The sequence below is a fragment of the Bubalus bubalis genome, chromosome 17, assembly GCF_019923935.1.
Source record: "Bubalus bubalis isolate 160015118507 breed Murrah chromosome 17, NDDB_SH_1, whole genome shotgun sequence".
Lineage (NCBI taxonomy): Eukaryota > Metazoa > Chordata > Mammalia > Artiodactyla > Bovidae > Bubalus > Bubalus bubalis.
The window spans coordinates 69,812,068-69,832,142 of NC_059173.1; the positions used below are offsets into that span (position 1 = coordinate 69,812,068).

General features: G+C 39.3%; 1 long non-coding RNA gene across 1 annotated transcript in view; it reads right to left on the reverse strand.

Annotated features, from left to right (window-relative positions):
- Positions 1–501: 501 nt before the first annotated feature.
- LOC123330029 overlaps positions 502–20,075 on the reverse strand; it is a 75,035-nt gene continuing 55,461 nt past the window's right edge. The window contains exon 3 of the long non-coding RNA XR_006545722.2: positions 502–852. This is a non-coding gene — a long non-coding RNA (uncharacterized LOC123330029). The remainder of the gene's footprint in view (positions 853–20,075) is intronic.

The window sequence follows — 20,075 nt, forward strand, 5'->3', positions numbered from 1 at the left end:
CTCTGAGACTATTCTCAGTTCTTTTCATTCTTCTTACTTTACTCTGCACTTCAGCAGATATTTCTACCATTTTATCTTCCAGCTCACTGATCGGTTCTTCTGCTTCAGATAGTCTGCTATTAATTCCTTCTAGGGTATTTTTAATTTCAGTAATTAGGTTGTTTGTCTCTGTATGTCTATTCTTTAATTCATCTAGGTCTTTGTAAATTGATTCTTGCATTTTTTCCATTCTGTTTTCAAGGTTTTTAATCCTCTTTACTATCATTATTGGGAATTACTTTTCAGGTAGTTTGCCTATTTCCTCTTCATTTATTTGGACTTGTGTGTTTCTAGTTTGTTCCTTCAGTTGTGCAGTATTTCCCTGCCTTTTCATATTTTTTAAAAACTTATTATGTTAAGGTCTCCTTTTCCCAGGCTTCAAGGTTGCATTCTTTCTTCCTTTTGGTTTCTACCCTTATAAGGTTGATTCAGTGGTTTGTGTAAGCTTCATGTAGGGTGAGATTTGTGCTGAGTTTTTTTTTTTTTTTTTTTTTCTTTGATGGGCAGGGCTGAGTGAGGTGGTAATCCTGTCTGCTGATAACTGGGTTTGGATTTTTGTCTTGTTTGTTTTTTGGATGAGGCGTCCTATACAGGTTGTTACTGGCAGTTGGGTGATGCCAGGTCTTGTATACAAGTGGTTGCCTTTGTGGGAGTTCTCACTGTTTGAACCTCCCAAGGGTTAGGAGTTCTCTGGTAGTCTGGATTCTTAGAGTCAGCGCTTCCACTCCACAGGCTCAGGGCTTGATCTCTGGCCAGGAATGGAGATTCCACGAGTGGTTTGATATGGTATTAAGTGGGGTTAAAACAAATACCCTGAAAGAGAAATCAAAGATGAACACCAGACAAATAACAGTTACAAAATCGGGCACATAATAATTAAAATAATGGAATATACCCACATACATATGCACCCATAAGCAAAATCAAAACAGTCCAACAAAAATAAAGTACGATAGATTGACCCAGCAAACAAAGGAAACTAAAAATGATATCCACCAGTTAAGAACAAAACTAACTAAAGCACAAACCAGAGAACAAAACTAAGCAACGTGCCAACTTTGGAATAAAACAATGAAACCAAAACTAACAAATATGGTGAGGAAAGAAACAAAGAATAGAAATGCAAGGTTAAATAGAGGTAGATAAAGAAGACTTGTATATGGTAAAGGTTAGCTGCAAGGAGAAAAGAACAGTATTAAAAGCAAACAAAGGAATTAATTTAGAAAAAATAATAATAGGTTAAAATTTTTTTAAATTATAATTTAAAAAAAAATAAAAGGAAAACTCCAGGGAACTGCAAAAGACTAATATAGAGACAGAGGTTTATAATAACAATCAAAAATGTGATTTAAAAACCTCAAAAGCTTAATTAGATTTCATAGTGCTAATAAAATCGACAACTACAACAGAGGGGGAAGAAAAAATGAAAAAAAAAAATCCTAAAGAAACTACGGAACAAGTAAATATGTAAGAATAGTACATGATTTTCTTGAGTCTGCTGTCAGCATCCTTTCCCTCGCTGGGAGTCACAGTCCACCTCACCTCCCTAGGCTGCCCTCCAACACTGGCTAATCTCCGGACCTGCTGTGGGGGCAGCTCAGACTCTAATCTGGTCCTTCTCCTGTGTGTTCTTGCCTCCAATGTCCACAGCTGTCAGAACTAGTGTGTTTTCTTTTGTAGCAGCTCTCAATGTCCTTTTATATATTACATAGACTCAGAATCTGCCTAGTTGATCTTGTGGATTTAATTGGCCACTTGTACAGCTGGTGGGAAGGTTTTGGGTCTTCTTCCTTAGCCACCCTGCCCCTGAGTTTCAATTGTGGTTTTATTTCCACTCTTGCATGTGGGTCATCCACTGGGGTGTGGTCCTGAGGCTGCCCTGGAGGATTTGGGTCTTCCCCAGTGAAAGCCAGGTGTGGAGGTGGTGAAGCTACTTGGATCATAGGGGTTCTGGCAGCACCAGGTACTCAGGGTAGTTGGCAGCTAGAGCAACAGGAAATATAGTGCTCTAGAAGGGTATGACAACCAGTATTGGCCAATATACTTCAGTATTCTTGCCTGGAGAAACCCTCAAGCAGAGAAGCCACAGCCATAGGGTCACAAAGAGTTGGACATGACTGAAGTAACCTTGCATGCATAGACACAAGACTATTTTTGTCTGTAGCAGCTCTGCCCCAGTGAGGGTTGAGCATGAACATGGCACAGCTGCTTGGGTTGTGGGGACCCTGGCAAAGCAAAGTATTCAGGGACATGGTCTGCCTTCACGGCAGGAGTTATGGCCCTATCAGAGTCTTTTTTTGATCCTTATGTAGCTGGCAATCAGAAGGCCTCTTTGGTCAGTCTTTCTCCATCACTCTGCCCATTCAGGCACTTAGTGGGCTCCCTTGCCTGGGGTCCTTCTCTGTTGTTTGGTGCATCAGACACTTAGAGAGGCCCCACTGGCTGGGGTCCTACTCTGTAGATCGGTGTGCCAGGCACTTAAAGGGGCACACTGGGTGGGGTCCTACTGTGTAGTTCAATGCCTTTGTCATGCTTTTGATGGGCCAGCTTCTCATGTTCAGCTGCCCATGCTGAGGTGTGGGGAGAGAGAGGCTATGGCGATGGCTCCATCTCCTACATGTGACTCAGCAGTATCGCCTTGCTTCCATGGCTGCCTGGCTTTCCTCCACAGGCATTTCCCACCGCAATCTCCTCCCTCATGTCCCCTCAATCTGTCTCTCCACAGTCAGCAACAGCTCCCACCCTGGGATTACTCTGCAATCCCTATACTCCAGCTCCCAGCCCTTGTACCTTGTAGGGGACATGTGTCCCTGTCTGCGGTATGTATGGCTGTGGCAAGGACTGTCTGATTCTCATTCCATTTAGGCTGCCACAGATCAGCTGTTTCATTCTCAGCCTTAAAAGTTTCTCCTCTGACTCAGACAATTGCCCTGATGTGGGGATCGGACTCCTGCTTCAGATGCCCTACCTGCAGAGGGCAGGTCTAGTCCTAGTAACACTCCTGTTTTCCCCCCCTAGTTCCTTCATCCTACTGGGTTTTACATGGTTCTATATATTATTTTCTGGTGGTCAGGTACTCCTGTCTGCTCTCAGCTGGTGTTCCAGATACACTTCAGGTGTATTCCTGAAGTATCCATGGAGAGAGATGTACTCCATGTCCACCTACTCCTCTGCCATCTTGTTCTCCCACTTTGGTTTTGTCAGCTAAAAACAGATGCTGATTCTTAGCTCTAACAAAGATGTCACTGAGGCAGGGACCTCTCAACTCATTTCCACACCCTACCCACAATTCCTTAACACACATTATTAAAAAGTTATCTAATAAATGTTATCCAGAAAAAGAGGTATTATGTATTAAACACATGATATAAATACATTATATGTATTTTACTCTGTAAATTCTGTTAAGGCTTAACTCACATATTGCTTTCTACTTGATTCCAAGTTTCAATTGATTTCTGTTCTCAGTTCATTGTGCTCATGTCTGTTTCACAGCTAAACTCTTCCTACTGGTGTGGAGCTAGCTGTGAACATGCCAGTCTTCTCCACTGGATTGTAAACAGGAATCGCCTTACAAGGCTGCACATCTTCCCTTGCCTGAGCACAGCCCCTAAATGATAGAAAGTGCTCAAGAAGAATTTGTTAATTTAGCTGGTACCGTCCTGTGCTTAGTTGCTCAGTCATGTCTGACTCTTTGTGACCCCATGGACTCAGCACACCAGACTTCCTTGTCCTTAACCAACTCCCGAAGCTTGCTCAAACTCATGTCCCTTGGGTCAGTGATGCCATCCAATCATCTCATCCTCTGTCGTCTCGTTCTCCTTTTGCCTTCAACTTTTCCCAGCACCATGGTCTTTTCCAATGAGTCAGTTCTTCGCATCAGGTGGCCAAAGTATTGGAGATTCAGCTTCAACATCAATCCTTCTGATGAATATTCAGGGCTGACTCCCTTTAGGGTTGACTGGTTTGATCTCCTTGCAGTCCAAGGGACTCGGAAGACTCTCCTCCAACACCACAGTTCAAAAGCATCAATTTTCAGTGCTCAGCTTTCTTTATAGTCCAACTCTCATATCCATACATGACTACAGAAAAAACCATAGCTTTGACTAGATGGACTTTGCTGGTTGGACCTTTGACTAGTGTGGCGTACCTTTTTCATATGCTGTCTAGGTTGGTCATAGCTTTTCTTTCAAGGAGCAAGTGTCTTTTAATGTCATGGCAGCAGTCACCATCTGCAGTGATTTTGGAGCCCAAGAAAATAAAGTCTGTCACTTTCCATTGTTTCCCCAGCTATTTGCCATGAAGTGATGGGACCGGACGTCATGAACTTCATTTTCTGAATGTTGAGTTTTAAGCTAGCTTTTTCACTTTCCTCAACAGGCTCTTCAGTTCTTCCTTGCTTTCTGCCATAAGGGCGGTGTCATATGCATATATGAGGTTATTGATACTTCTCTGGGCAACCTTGATTCCAGCTAGTGGTTCATCCAGCCCGGCATCTTGCATGATATACTCTGCATACAAGTTAAACAAGCAGGGTGACAATATGCAGCCTTGACGTACTCCTTTCCCAATTTGGAACCAGTCTGTTGTTCCATGTCCAGTTCTAACTGTTGCTTCTTGGCCTGCATACAGATTTCTTAGGAGGTAGGTAAAGTGATTTGGTATTTCCATGTCTAAGACTTTTCCACAGTTGGTTGTGACTCACACAGTCAAAAGCTTTGGAATAGTCAATAAACAGAAGTAGGTGTTTTCCTGAAACTCTCTTGATTTTTCAGTGATCTGACAGATGATGACAGTTTGATCTCTGGTTCCTCTGCCTTTTCGAAATTCATTTTGAACAACTGGAATCTCACAGTTAATGTACTGTAGAAGCCTGGCTTGGAGAATTTTGAGCATTACATTGCTAGTGTGTGAGATGAGTGCAATTGTGTGGTAGTTTGTACATACTTTGGCATTGCCTGTTTTTGGGATTGGAATGAAAACTGACCTTTTCAAGTCCTGTGGCCACTGCTGATTTTTCCAAATTTGCTGGCATATTGAGGGCAGCACTTTCACAGCATCATTTTTTAGGAGTGGAAATAGCTCAACTGGAATTCCATCACCTCCACTAGCTTTGCTCATAGTGATGCTTACTAAGGCCCATTTGACTTCAGACTCCAGGATGTCTGGCTCTAGGAGGCTGATTACACCATCATGGTTATCTGGGTCATTAAGATCTCTTCTGTATAGTTCTTCTGTGTATTCTTGCCACCTCTTCTTAATATCTTCTGCTTCCGTTAAGTCCATACAGTTTCTGTCCTTTATTGTGCCCATCTTTGCATGAAGTGTTCCCTTGGTATCTCCAATTTTCTTGAAGATATCTCTGGTCTTTCCCATTCTATTATTTTCCTCTATTTCTTTGTACTGATCACTGAGGAAGACTTTCTTATCTCTCCTTGCTATTCTTTGGAACTCTGTATTCAGGTGGGTATATCTTTCCTTTTCTCCTTTGCCTTTATCTTCTTTTCTTTTCTCAGCTATTTGTAAGACATCCTCAGACAACCATTTTGCCTTTTTGCATTTGTTTTTCTTGGGGATGGTCTTGATCACTGCCTCCTCTACAACTAAATTTATTCTAATCTAAATAATAGATATTTAATAAGGTTCAAATTTGCATGTGGGCTTTCCTTGTTGCTCAGAACATAAAGAATCCACTGCAATGCTGAAGACCTGGGTTCCATCCCTGTGTTGGGAAGATCCCTGGAGAATAGAAAGTTATCCACTCCAGTATTCTTGCCTAGAGAATTCCATGGAGAGAGGAGCCTGGTGGGCTACAGTCCATGAAGCTACAAGTTTCCATACAAATTTACTGATATTATTGGGCTCCTGTAGGCATATAAAATTTTTTTATATATATCTTCTTAAGTTGAATTTTTTCTCCAAGAAAGCTGATGAAATCCTGACAGTTTATCTGAAATTGCAAACCAACAGCCATTTCTTTCAGTCATGAGTGAACCTTTAGTTACCTAATGGTATTAATAACGTCAATTCAAGCAGATGCTTAGCTTCGGTGAAAGTAATGCTTTCAGCAGCCCATCTTTGTGCAGACGCAATTTCAAAAATTGACTTTATGGTCTCTTTTTTTAAGTAAAATCTGTGTTGTTGAATCCACTCTTCAAAACATTTAACTTGTAAATATATAGTTGCATTGACTTTCTCTTTACTGAAGGTGTGTGTATAAGTAGGTCTTCAAATCACATTGTCAAAATGTGACAATAAAGTCATGTGTGATTATTGTAAACAAATATTTTGAAAGTTGAATTCAGATCTACTGAAGGGGACATATCATTTAAATTAATATCATTATTTTAGTCACTCCTCATTTTAGCCTCAACCAAACATTCAAATTTGTTTAACTTGTCTATTCCATTAGTTTCAAAGACTTTTGGATTTTTCAGAAATTGCTTCCATTCTCAATGGATTAATGCCATCACTGAGATGACCTTGAAGTCTGGCTCTTTCTGACTTCTCTTGTTGTATAATGTATTGTCTGGCTTACAGTAGATTCTCAACAAGTGAATAACTCTGCATCTGAAGAAATTCTCAAGAATTCCTAAACTTCTTCAGTGCAGAGAACATATCTCCAGTTTCTGAGATGTCACATAGCTCAGCCCCACAAATGAATATTATACAAAAAAAAAAAAAAACACAAAAATCACATTCCATTTTGAGCTGAAAATTAAAACCCATTTATGGAAGTCTTTCTCCCACATGCCGAAAATTTAGGAGGAAATGGGTCATAGTCAAAGCAATAAAATACCAAAACTTTTCAGTACAATGTAAAGTTTACTGTTTCAAGTTCTTTAAAATACATTATCCTATTTTGCATAATTCATATTGCATTATCCTCATCACAATCAAGTAAATGTCCAGACATAGAAGAATTCAGGTTTTATGATGAAGACCAAAGTTAATGTAATTTGTGGGATGCTTAATAAGAAAAAGAACATAAAATTGTATAAGAAAGAATATTTATTTCAAATGAAGAAAGAAATCACAATAAATTAAAAATTTAAAAGATGATGAATACCCTAACCATCTACAAAATCCAGGAAAATAGTTATATTTTAATTAATGAACTACCTGATACATATCTGTAGGACATTTTCCCTATATTTCTGACAGTATAATCTTTCATTGCCTACTCATATGACAATTTAATATTATTTTATCGAGGTATCTTAAAGGTCATTCAATTTTTATTTTAGCCTGTTTGATTATTGTTTTTTTAAGATGATAGTTGGGATGCATAAAATATGTGATTTCACACACAGAATTGCATTCATGACTTGCAGACCACCTCAGGATTGTGCCCTAAAAACCCAAGAATTCTGACAAACTCTATTTTGCATTATTCCTAACATGAAAAATATTTATCACTCATTGATAATTGTGTACACTGGATTATAGAATATATTCCTAAAATGTTACTGTACTTTATAGTAACTAAAGCCATTTAAATAGTTATTCTGAAAATTATATATAAATTAAACATTAAAGACTTCACATCACATAAAGATATAGAATTTGAGGGACAACTTTTCCACATCTTTCTTAGTTGTAAAGAAGTTATTGATAGCCCTTATTTATACATACAGTGCCCTCTTGAAAGACATTTTAAATAGATGAGAAAATGAGGCAAAGAGAAGAGAAGGTTATCTGGAAGCCAAATGAGATCAAGCAGTGACAAATAAGGATAATACACTAATAATCTAGGTCTAGGAAACTTGAATACTGTATTAGCTGAGCAAGTTACTCAATCCATCTAATTTTTTGTTTTCTTATCTGTACAATGAAGACATTAGTAATATCTACCTATAGAGCTTTTAGCACATAATTAGTACTTCATAGTTTTAGGCAAAATTGTTACTTGGATTGTGAGCTTCAACATTATTAAGGTTTATTATTAGCTACTTTTGAAAATAATGATCAGACTGCCAATTTTCTACAGTGTAGATCGTTCTTCTGCAATGTTTGAGTTTCTTTAGAACAGTACAATCAGAGCAACCTACCACCGTGGTCATGTTCCTTTCTGCTACAGCAGTAACTATATCTGTTTGAAATCAGCTGGAGATTTGATTTAGTTTGAAGCTGAGTTATGTTCTATATCCTCCAAATACTTTAAAATATATTCTTTAGTGGTTACCTACTTTCATAGCCAGAGCTCAGAGACAGGGGAGAAAGTAGAGAGAGACACAGAGAGAAAAATGTGTCTCAGTGTCTGTCTTGTTCATCACTGTTATGGAGTCATTGTCTGTGCTACAAGGTATTATTCCTAGGATCCCTTACAATAGCTAATACAAGCTATAGACCCTCAGTAAATGTTAGGCTTGAATTTAGTGGTTGAGAATGTAAAATAAGAAAATGCTTAAATAGTTGGTTTTTTTTTTAAATATCTATTTCCAGCCGTCTTTTCCTAGATACTTGAACACTATTCTAATGGAGATACTGAAATAGAAAATTTCACAATTAATTTTTTAAACTCTTATTTTATTGAATGATAATAAAATATCTTTTCCAAAAGGTATTTATGCTAAAGGAGTAGATATGATATCACTTATATGTGGAATATAAAATATGACACAAATGAACTTGTCTCTGAAATAGAAACAGACTCAGACATAGAGAACAGAGGGGAAAGGGGGTGGGGGAGGGATAGAGTGAGAGTTTGGGCTTAGCAGATGCAAGCTAGTTTATATACAGTGTGGATAAACAACAAGGTCCTACTGTATAGCACAGAGAGCTATATTCAATATCCTGTGATAAACCATCATGGAAAAGAATACAAAAAAGAATGTGTGTGTGTGTGTGTGTGTGTGTAATTGAAATCACTTTGCTGTTCAGCAGAAATTAAAACAACATGTAAGTCAACTATATATACTTCAAAAAAAAAAAAAAAAAAAAAGAATGGATCAAGTTTCTGCCAGTTGCCCTGCCATTCTCAGTCATCATCTCCATCTGCTGGCTCAAACTTGGATTGTAGCATGTCTGCCTTCCAGCTTGAAGGAAAGAATTAAGTCCTGGAAAGACAACTTGTCTGTCAAAGGAGATATCTGGAAGTTGCCCTCTTTCCTTCCTCACTTCCTATTGACCTGTTGAGTCACATGGTCGCACCTGGCTGCAAAGGAGGTTCAGAACTGTCATCTTTAGCTGGGTAGCCATGTGAGAGGGAACAAGGAAGAACAGTCTTTGAAGGGACAGGTAGTGCAGTCTATCACATTCTGAACATTTTAAGCAGTGGTTTTGTGTGTGTGTGTGTTGAAATTGTGTGTTCACTTGTGTCCAACTCTTTATGACCCATGACTGTGGCCTGCCAGGTTGCTCTGTCCATGGAATTTTCCAGACAGGAATACTGGAGTGGTTGCCATTTTCTCCTCCATGGGATCTTCCTGACCCAGGGATCAAACCCACATCTCTTGTGTCTCCTGTAGTGGGAGGCGGATTCTTTACTACTAGCGCCTCTAAGTGAACAATGACATAGAACAGAGCATCCCTGTGGGAGTGGACTCACAGACTGCTATGTAAGAAAGAAAGAAGCCATTTCATTTCAACTGTGTATCCAGGGATATCTTTGTTAACATAGTTTAGCCTTTACCTTAACAAATTCAAAAAATAGGTACCTAGAGATGGTGTTTTGTCATAACAAAAAATGATTTGTTGTATCAGTGGCTGGTGGTGAGAAAGATATTGCAGGCTGAAATGCCCTTGGACATTTGTCATCACATAATAAAACATTTGGTAAAATTGTCTCTTTGACAAAAATCTCTGTAAACTAGGAATAGAAGAGAACGTAGTATTATTCTCCAAAATAACTATAGCTAACATCACACTTAATGGTGAGGTACTATGGTTATTCCCTTTGTGATCAAGGAAGGGACAAGCATGTTTGCTATTGCCACTTCCACCTAAAACTTAACATTCCAGTGAGTTCAATAAGATGAGAAAAATAAATAAAAAGTATAATTATTAAAAGGAAGAAACACAACTGCCATTATTCACAGAAAGTTTTAAAAGAGTTTGCAAATACTATCTACATAAATTGAATTGTACAGATATCATTCGCAAACTGTCAAAAATATAAAGCACTTTGAAATAAATTTAACAAAATATATAGCAGGCTTCTAATATTATTTAAATAATTATAAAATATTTTTATTGAAAAGATACTATAAAAATGGATAGATATGCACAATAGTCACAAATTGGATGACTAAACAATGTCCAGGCCAATTCATTTAGAGAGTCAATGCCATTGAAATCAAGATCCCCTTAATGCTTTGCATGTTACTTGGCAAGCTGAGTCTATAATGTATACAGCCTACAATAGGCCAAGCTACCCTAAGGAGGAGCAAATTGGGAAGATTTGCTTACTAGATATCAAACTTTTTTTTTTTTTTGTAATATAGTAACTAAGGCAGCTCGATGTTGGTGTGGAAAGAGACAAGCCAGTGGAACAGACTAGAGAGCCCAGAATCATATCCACAACATACAAGTACTTGATATTTGAAAGAGGCAGTACTACTGGTCAGGGGAGATGAAATTTATTACTGTTTATAATTGAAAATAAATGAAAGTGAGTGTCGCTTGGTTGTGTGTGACTCTTTGTGATCCCATGGATTATACAGTCCATGGAATTCTCCAGGCCAGAATACTGGAGTGGGCAGCTGGTCCTTTCTACAAGGGATCTTCCCAACCCAGGGATCGAACCCAGCTCTCCCACATTGTAGGTAGATTCTTTACCAGCTGAGCCACCAGGGAAGCCTGCAGTTGTATTCATGTGGAAAAATATGAAACTTGATCCTACTTCACCTCATGCACAAAGAACAATTTCAAATGAATTAACTCTTTCCATATGATTCTAACAGGCACATTTTAACATTCAAATATCTCTGAAATGGCGGATTCATTATGATATTTGGCATAACTAATACAATTTTGTAAAGTTTAAAAATAAAATAAAATTAAAAAAAGAGAAATAAATGGGAATAAATATAACCTGGTTAAAAAAAAAAAAAGAATGTCTTGACGATGACATATCATAGTTTATCTTTTTTGTGTTTGTTGAAATGTAGTCTTTATTTTCTGTGTTGAAAAAATTGATGGTGGGTCTTATATTTGATGATGACTTCAGTTTAGTTCAGTTCAGTCGCTCAGTCATGTCTGACTCTTTGCGACCCCATGAATCGCAGCACTCCAGGCCTCCCTGTCCATCACCAACTCCTGGAGTTCACTCAGACTCACGTCCATCGAGTCAGTGATGCCATCCAGCCATCTCATCCTCTGTCGTCCCCTTCTCCTTCTGCCCCCAATCCCTCCCAGCATCAGAGTCTTTTCCAATGAGTCAACTCTTCACATGAGGTGGCCAAAGTACTGGAGTTTCAGCTTTAGCATCAGTCCTTCCAAAGAAATCCCAGGGCTGATCTCCTTCAGAATGGGCTGGTTGGATCTCCTTGCAGTTCAAGGGACTCTCAAGAGTCTTCTCCAACACCACATTTCAAAAGCATCAATTCTTCAGCGTTCAGCCTTTTTCACAGTCCAACTCTCACATCCATGCATGACCACTGGAAAAACCATAGCCTTGACTAGACGGACCTTTGTTGGCAAAATAATGTCTCTGCTTTTCAATATGCTATCTATGTTGGACATAACTTTCCTTCCAAGGAGTAAGCGTCTTTTAATTTCATGGCTGCAGTCACCATCTGCAGTGATTTTGGAGCCCCCCAAAATAAATTCTCACACTGTTTCCACTGTTTCTCCATCTATTTCCCATGAAGTGATGGGACCGGATGCCATGATCTTCGTTTTCTGAATGTTGAGCTTTAAGCCAACTTTTTCACTCTCCACTTTCACTTTCATCAAGAGGCTTTTAGTTCCTCTTCACTTTCTGCCACAAGGATGGTGTCATCTGCATATCTGAGGTTATTGCTATTTCTCCCGGCAATCTTGATTCCAGCTTGTGCTTCTTCCAGCCCAGCGTTTCTCATGATGTACTCTGCATAGAAGTTAAACAAGCAGGGTGACAATATACAGCCTTGACGTACTCCTTTTCCTATTTGGAACCAGTCTGTTGTTCCATGTCCAGTTCTAACTGTTGCTTCCTGACCTGCATACAGATTTCTCAAGAGGCAGGTCAGGTGGTCTGGTATTCCCATCTCTTTCAGAATTTTCCACAGTTTATTGTGATCCACACAGTCAAAGGCTTTGGCATAGTCAATAACTCAGAAATAGATGTTTCTGGAGCTCTCTTGCTTTTTCCATGATCCAGCTTGCCCAAGATGCTGGACCTGATTTGTATGATCATTTATGTTTTCTTGACTTCTTAGGTCTCTGCATATAAATCAAATGTTTTTCTATCATAGGCCTGACTCTATGCTAGTTTTAGAAATCAATTCAATTGTTGGGTTTGTGGCCAATTATCTGTGTCTAGTTCTGGGTTACCTTGTTAAATTTCTCTACTACAAGACTCTAACTGGTTGGCCCTGAGAAAATTTACTTAAAAAAAATTATAGTCATATTCAGGTTACTGTGATATTACTAGATGGGATCCTCTCACTGGGCCAATTAATTATGCCTGCTCTGACTCTGGCCATAAATTTGAGCTTTTTTCTATTACTCAAGCTCAATCAGAGCAACAAGAAAAGTTTCAGCAAAGGAGGAAAAATCTCCCACAATTATGGGATGGATTTATATAGGTAACACCAGGCTATGGTAATTTAGGTTTAAAGTCTCCTCTGTGTTGGAAACAATTAGATCATACTAAGGGCAGACACACTGAAACCATACTCACAGAAAACTAGTCAAGCTAATCACACTAGGACCACAGCCTTGTCTAACTCAATGATGATGACTTAGGTTTGGTGAAATATGGTGGAACACTTTGGGTTTGATTAGTAAAATAAAAATCAAACTTCCAAGAATAAAACATTTTAATGCAGGCAATTAGAAGTTTCCACAACTAAAAGAATGCCTAAGGGAGTGAAGAGACAAGAAGGTGCCATTTCTGATCTTACCAATCAATGCTTAAGAGTTTACATGTAGGCAGCTGTAAATCTCAGGACCTCCAAGAAGCTACTGACCACTCCCTCAGCTCAGGAAGCCACTTATAGTGATCTCAGAGACCTAAAGCCCCCCAACTTCTTAATTTGAAGATACGCTTTCCTATGAGCTTCTGACACTGTTCAGTTCAGTTCAGTTCAGTTGCTCAGTCATGTCCGAGTCTTTGTGACCCCACGGAAATGCAGCATCCCAGGCCCCCTGTCCATCATCAACTCCCGGAGTTCACCCAAACTCATGTCCATCGAATCGGTGATGCCATCCAACCATCTCATCCTCTGTTGTTCCCTTCTCCTCCCGTCATTAATCTTTTCCAGAATCAGGGTCTTTATAAATGAGTCAGTTCTTCACATCAGGTGGCCAAAGTGTTGGAGTTTCAGCTACAGCATCAGTCTTTCCAAAGAATATTCAGGATTGCTTTCCTTCAGGATGGACTGGTTTGATCTTATTGCAGTCCAAGGGACTCTCAAGAGTCTTCTCCAACACCACAGTTCAAAATCATCAATTCTTCAGGGCTCAGCTTTCTTTATAGTCCAACTCTTACATCCATACTTCACTACTGGAAAAACAATAGCTTTGACTAGGCGGACCTTTGTTGGCAAAGTAATGTCTCTGCCTTTTAATATACTGTCTAGATTGGTCATAGCTTTTCTTCCAAGGAACAAGTGTCTTTTAATTTCATGGCTGCAATCACCATCTGCAGTGATTTTGGAGCCCCGAAAAATAAAGTCAGCTACTGTTTCCACCGTTTCCCCAGTCTATTTACCATGAAGTGATGAGACCAGATACCATGATATTAGTTTTCTGAATGTTGAGTTTCAGGCCAACTTTTTCACTCTCCTCTTTCACTTTCATCAAGAGGCTTTTTAGTTCTTCTTTGTTTTCGGCCATAAGGCTGGTGTCATCTTCATATCTGAGGTTATTGATATTTCTCCTGGCAATTTTGATTCCAGCTTGTGCTTCATCCAGCCCAGCATTTCTCATGATATATTCTGCATAAAAATTAAATAAACAGCCTTATTTATATATTGTTTTCCTCTATTACTTTGTATTGATTGCTGAGGAAGGCTTTCTTATCTCTCCTGGCTATTCATTGGAATTCTGCATTCAAATGGGTATTTCTTTTCTTTTCTCCTTTGCCTTTCACTTCTCTTCTATTCACAGCTATTTGTAAGGCCTCCTCAGACAACCATTTTCCCCTTTTGCTTTCCTTTTCCTTGGGGATGTTCTTGATCCCTGCCTCCTATACAGTGTCACAAACCTCCATCAATAGTTTTTCAGGAACTCTGTCTATCAGATCTAATCCCTTGAGTCTATTTGTCACTTCCACTTTATAGTCATAAGGGATTTGATTTATGTCATACCTGAATGGCCTAATGGTTTTCCCCACTTTCTTCAATTTAAGTCTGAATTTGGCAATAAGGAGTTCATGGTCTGTGCTATAGTCAGGTCCCAGTCTTGTTTTTGTGGACTGTATAGAATTTGTCCATCTTTGGCTGCAGAGAATATAATCAGTCTGATTTTGGTATTGACCATCTGGTTATGTCCATGTGTAGATTCTTCTCTTGTGTTGTTGGAAGAGGGTGTTTGCTATGACCAGTGCGTTCTCTTGGCAAAACTCTATTAGCCTTTGCCTTCCTTCATTCTGTACTCCAAGGCCAAATTTGCCTGTTACTCCAGGTGTTTATTGACTTCCTACTTTTCCATTCCAGTGCCCTATAATGAAAATGACATCTTTTTCAGGTTTTAGTTCTAGAAGGTCTTATAGATCGTCAAAGAATGATTCAAGTTCAGTTTCTTCAGCATTACTGGTTGGGGCATAGACTTGGGTTACCGTGATGTTGAATGGTTTGCCTTGGAAATGAACAGTTTGTCCTTTTTGAGATTGCATCCATGTACTGCATTTTGGACTCTCTTGTTGACTATGATGGCTACTCCATTTCTTCTAAGGGATTTTTGCCCACAGTAGTAGGTATAATGGTCATCTGAGTTAAATTCACCCTTTCCAGTCCATTTTAGTTAGCTGATTCCTAAAATGTAGATGTCCACTCTTGCCATCTGCAGTTTGACCACTTCCAATTTGCCTTGATTCATGGACCTGACATTCCAGGTTTCTATGCAATATTGCTCTTTACAGCATTGGACTTTCCTTCCATCACCAGTCACATCCACAACTGATTGTTGTTTTTGCCTTGGCTCCATCTCTTCATTCTTTCTGGAGTTATTTCTCCACTGATCTCTAGTAGCATATTGGGCACCTACTGACTTGGGGAGTTCATCTTTCAGTGTCCTATATTTTTGCCTTTTCATACTGTTCATGGGTTTCTCAAGGCAAGAATACTGAAGTGGTTTGCCATTCCCTTCTCCAGTGGACCATGTTTTGTCTCCACCTGTTTGCATAGTGTTATAAGGAAGTGATGTGCTCAGGCCAGAATTTGGTCCTCATTGTATATTGTATGTCCCCTGAGAATAATGTAGATACATATCTAACTTCTTTCTAGATTATACATTTTCTGGGCTTGAGGAATCACTCTGGACTAGATGGAGAAGCTGCTCATTATCACTCAGGGTTCGAGAATTTTGAGCTGGCTGCAGTAACTGGATGGAACTTCGAATATTTTTCCTGGGGAGAAGGGTGTTGAATGTTCAGGGAGAATGGTGTGAAGGTTACTTGGGTGGACAGAGGGACAGACTATTGCTAACTGCAAATTGCTTCTTTCACTGAAGAACTTATTGCTGTTTCCATCTGTTAGGTCAATGGTAATTTGGTCTTTAAATCCCTCATCAGAGACAGTTTGGTATGAAACAGTGTGTTCAGTTCAGTTCAGTTCAGTCTCTCAGTCGTGTCCAACTCTTTGCGACCCCATGAATCGCAGCACTCCAGGCCTCCCTGTCCATCACCAACTCCTGGAGTTCACTCAGACTCACGTCCATCGAGTCAGTGATGCCATCCAGCCATCTCATCCTCTGTCGTCCCCTTCTCCTCCTGCCCCCAATCCCTCCCAGCATCAGAGTCTTTTCCAATGAGTCAACTCTTCGCATGAGGTGGCCAAAGTACTGGAGTTTCAGCTTCACCATCATTCCTTCCAAAGAAATCCCAGGGCTGATCTCCTTCAGAATGGACTGGTTGGATCTCCTTGCAGTCCAAGGGACTCTCAAGAGTCTTCTCCAACACCACAGTTCAAAGGCATCAATTCTTCGGCACTCAGCTTTCTTCACAGTCCAACTCTCACATCCATACATGACCACTGGAAAAACCATAGCTTTGACTAGATGGACATTTGTTGGCAAACAATGCCTCTGCTTTTCAATATGCTATCTATGTTGGTCATAACTTTCCTTCCAAGGAGTAAGCGTCTTTTAATTTCACGGCTGCAGTCACCATCTGCAGTGATTTTGGACCCCCCAAAAATAAAGTCTGACACTGTTTCCACTGTTTCCCCATCTAGTTCCCATGAAGTGATGGGACCAGATGCCATGATCTTCGTTTTCTGAATGTTGAGCTTTAAGCCAACTTTTTTTTCACTCTCCACTTTCACTTTCATCAAGAGGCTTTTTAGTTCCTCTTCACTTTCTGCCATAAGGGTGGTGTCATCTGCATATCTGAGGTTATTGATATTTCTCCCGGCAATCTTGATTCCAGCTTGTGTTTCTTCCAGTCCAGCGTTTCCCATAATGTACTCTGCATATAAGTTAGATAAGCAGGGTGACAATATGCAGCCTTGACGTACTTCTTTTCCTATTTGGACCCAGTCTGTTGTTCCATGTCCAGTTCTAACTGTTGCTTCCTGACCTGCATATAGGTTTCTCAAGAGGCAGGTCAGGTGGTCTGGTATTCCCATCTCTCTCAGAATTTTCCACAGTTTATTGTGATCCACACAGTCAAAGGCTTTGGCATAGTCAATAAAGCAGAAATAGATGTTTTTCTGGAACTGTCTTGCTTTTTCCACGATCCAGCAGATGTTGGCAATTTGATCTCTGGTTCCTCTGCCTTTTCTAAAACGAGATTGAACATCTGGAATTTCACGGTTCACCTATTGCTGAGGCCAGACATCCTGGAATGTGAAGTCAAGTGGGCCTTAGAAAGCATCGCTACGAACAAAACTATTGGAGGTGATGGAATTCCAGTTGAGCTCTTTCAAATCCTGGAAGATGATGCTGTGAAAGTGCTGGACTCAATATGCCAGCAAATTTGGAAAACTCAGCAGTGGCCACAGGACTGGAAAAGATCAGTTTTCATTCCAATCCCAAAGAAAGGCAATGCCAAAGAATGCTCAAACTACCGCACAATTTCACTCATCTCACATGCTAGTAAAATAATGCTCAAAATTCTCCAAGCCAGGCTTCAACAATATGTGAACGGTGAACTTCCAGATGTGCTGTCTAGGTTGGTCATAACTTTCCTTCCAAGGAGTAAGCGTCTTTTAATTTCATGGCTGCAGTCACCATCTGCACTGATTTTGGAGACCAAAAAAATAAAGTCTGCCACTGTTTGCACTGTTTCTCCATCTATCTGCCATGAAGTGATGGGACCGAATGCCATGATCTTAGTTTCTGAATGTTGAGCTTTAAGCCAACTTGTTCACTCTCCTCTTTCACTTTCATCAAAAGGCTCTTTAGTTCTTCTTCACTTTCTGCCATAAAGGTGGTGTCATCTGCATATCTGAGCTTACTGATATATCATTTTTCCTGGCAATCTTGATTCCAGCTTGTGTGTCTTTCAGCCCAGCGTTTCTCATGATGTACTCTACATATAAGTTAAATAAGCAGAGTGACAATATACAGCCTTGACGTACTCCTTTTCCTATTTGGAACCAGTCTGTTGTTCCATGTCCAGTTCAAATTGTTGCTTCCTGACCTGCATACATGTTTCTCAAGAGGCAGGTCAGGTGGTCTGGTATTCCCATCTCTCGAAGAATTTTCCAAGGTTTTTGTGATCCACACAGTCAAAGTCTTTAGTATAGTCAATAAAGCAGATAGATGTTTATCTGGAACTCTCTTGTTTTATCGATGATCCAGCAGATGTTGGCAATCTGATCTCTGGTTCCTCTGCCTTTTCTAAAACCAGCTTGAACATCTGGAAGTTCATGGTTCACATATTGCTGAAGCTTGGGTTGGAGAATTTTAAGCTTTACTTTACTAGTGTGTGAGATGAGTGCTATTGTGCAGTAGTTTCAGCATTCTTTGACATTGCCTTTCTTTGGGATTAGAATGAAATGAAAACTGACCTTTTCCAGTCCTGTGGCCACTGCTGAGTTTACCAAATTTGCTAACATATTGAGTGCAGCACTTTCACAGCATCATAGAAATCATTTTAGGATTTGAAATAGCTTAACTGGAATTCCATCACCTCCACTAGAAATCCCTACAATTTCTGTCCTTTATTGAGCCCATCTTTACATGAAATGTTCCCTTGGTATCCCTAATTTTCTTGAAGAGATGTCTTTTCTTTTCCATTCTATTGTTTTCCTCTATTTCTTTGCACTGATCACTGAAGAAGGTTTTCTTATCTCTCCTTGCTATTCTTTGGAACTCTACATTCACATGGGTATATCTTTCATTTTCTCCTTTGCTCTTTGCTTCTCTTCTTTTCTCAGCTATTTGTAAGGTCTCCTCAGACAGCCATTTTGCCTTTTTCCATTTCTTTTTCTTGGAGATGGTCTTGATCCCTGTCTCCTGTACAATGTCACGAACCTCCATCCATAGTTCATCAGTCACTCTATCTATCAAATCTAGTCTCTTAAATCTATTTCTCACATCTGCTGTATAATCATAAGGGATTTGATATAGGTCATACCTGAATGGTCTAGTGGTTTTCCCTACTCTCTTCAATTTTATCTGAATTTGGCAATAAGGAGTTCATGATCTGAGCCACAGTCAGCTCCTGGTCTTGTTTTTGCTGACTGTATAGAACTTCTCCATCTTTGGCTGCAAAGAATATAATCAATCTTATTTCAGTGTTGGCCATCTGGCAATGTCCATGTGTAGAGTCTAATGTCTTGTGTTGTTGGAAGAGGGTGTTTGCTATGACCAGTGTGTTCTCTTGGCGAGACTCTATTAGCCTTTGCCATGCTGCATTCTGTACTCCGAGGCCAAATTTGCCCCTTACTCCAGGTGTTCTTGACTTCCTACTTTTGAATTCCTGTCTCCTATAATGAAAAGGACATAGTTTTTGGGTATTAGTTCTAAAAGATCTTGTAGGTCTTCATAGAACCATTAAACTTCAGCTTCTTCAGCATTACTAGTAGGGGCATAGACTTGGATTACCATGATATTGAATGGTTTGCTTTGGAAACAAACAGAAATTATTCTGTCGTTTTTGAGATTGCATCCAAGTACTGCATTTAGGACTCTTCGTTTGACTATGATGGCTACTCCATTTCTTTTAAGGGATTCCTGCCCACAGTAGTTGATATAATGATCATCTGAGTTAAATTCATCCATTCCAGTCCATTTTAGTTCGCTGATTTCTAGAATGTCGATTTTCACATTTTTTAGGTGGCTTTGCATACCTACATTAATTTTTATGTCTTGAAAAAAGGGGTGAAAATGAGATGGTCTTTGTGAGTATTCAGTATGAAGATTATATAAGAAAAACATAATATCATACATGAAACCTCTTAATACAGAGAGTGACAGATGAAGGGGAGTAGTAGACCTTAATTTCTCTTACATTTACTTTATAATCATTGTTTTTTTTTCACAGTTCATTACTTAAAAAAATATGTTCCAGTGTTCTGCAGGTTACCGGGTTTCCCTGATAGCTCACATGGTAAAGAACTTGCCTGCAATACAGGAGACCCAAGTTAACTATTGCTGTTAATGAATAATATCAAATGAAAAATTATTATTATTTAAATATATATGCTAATTGCTCTGACTTCTAAAGATAGACTTAAAATTAACTTCATTGTAAGAAGAGTCCTAATAAACCACTGAATCAG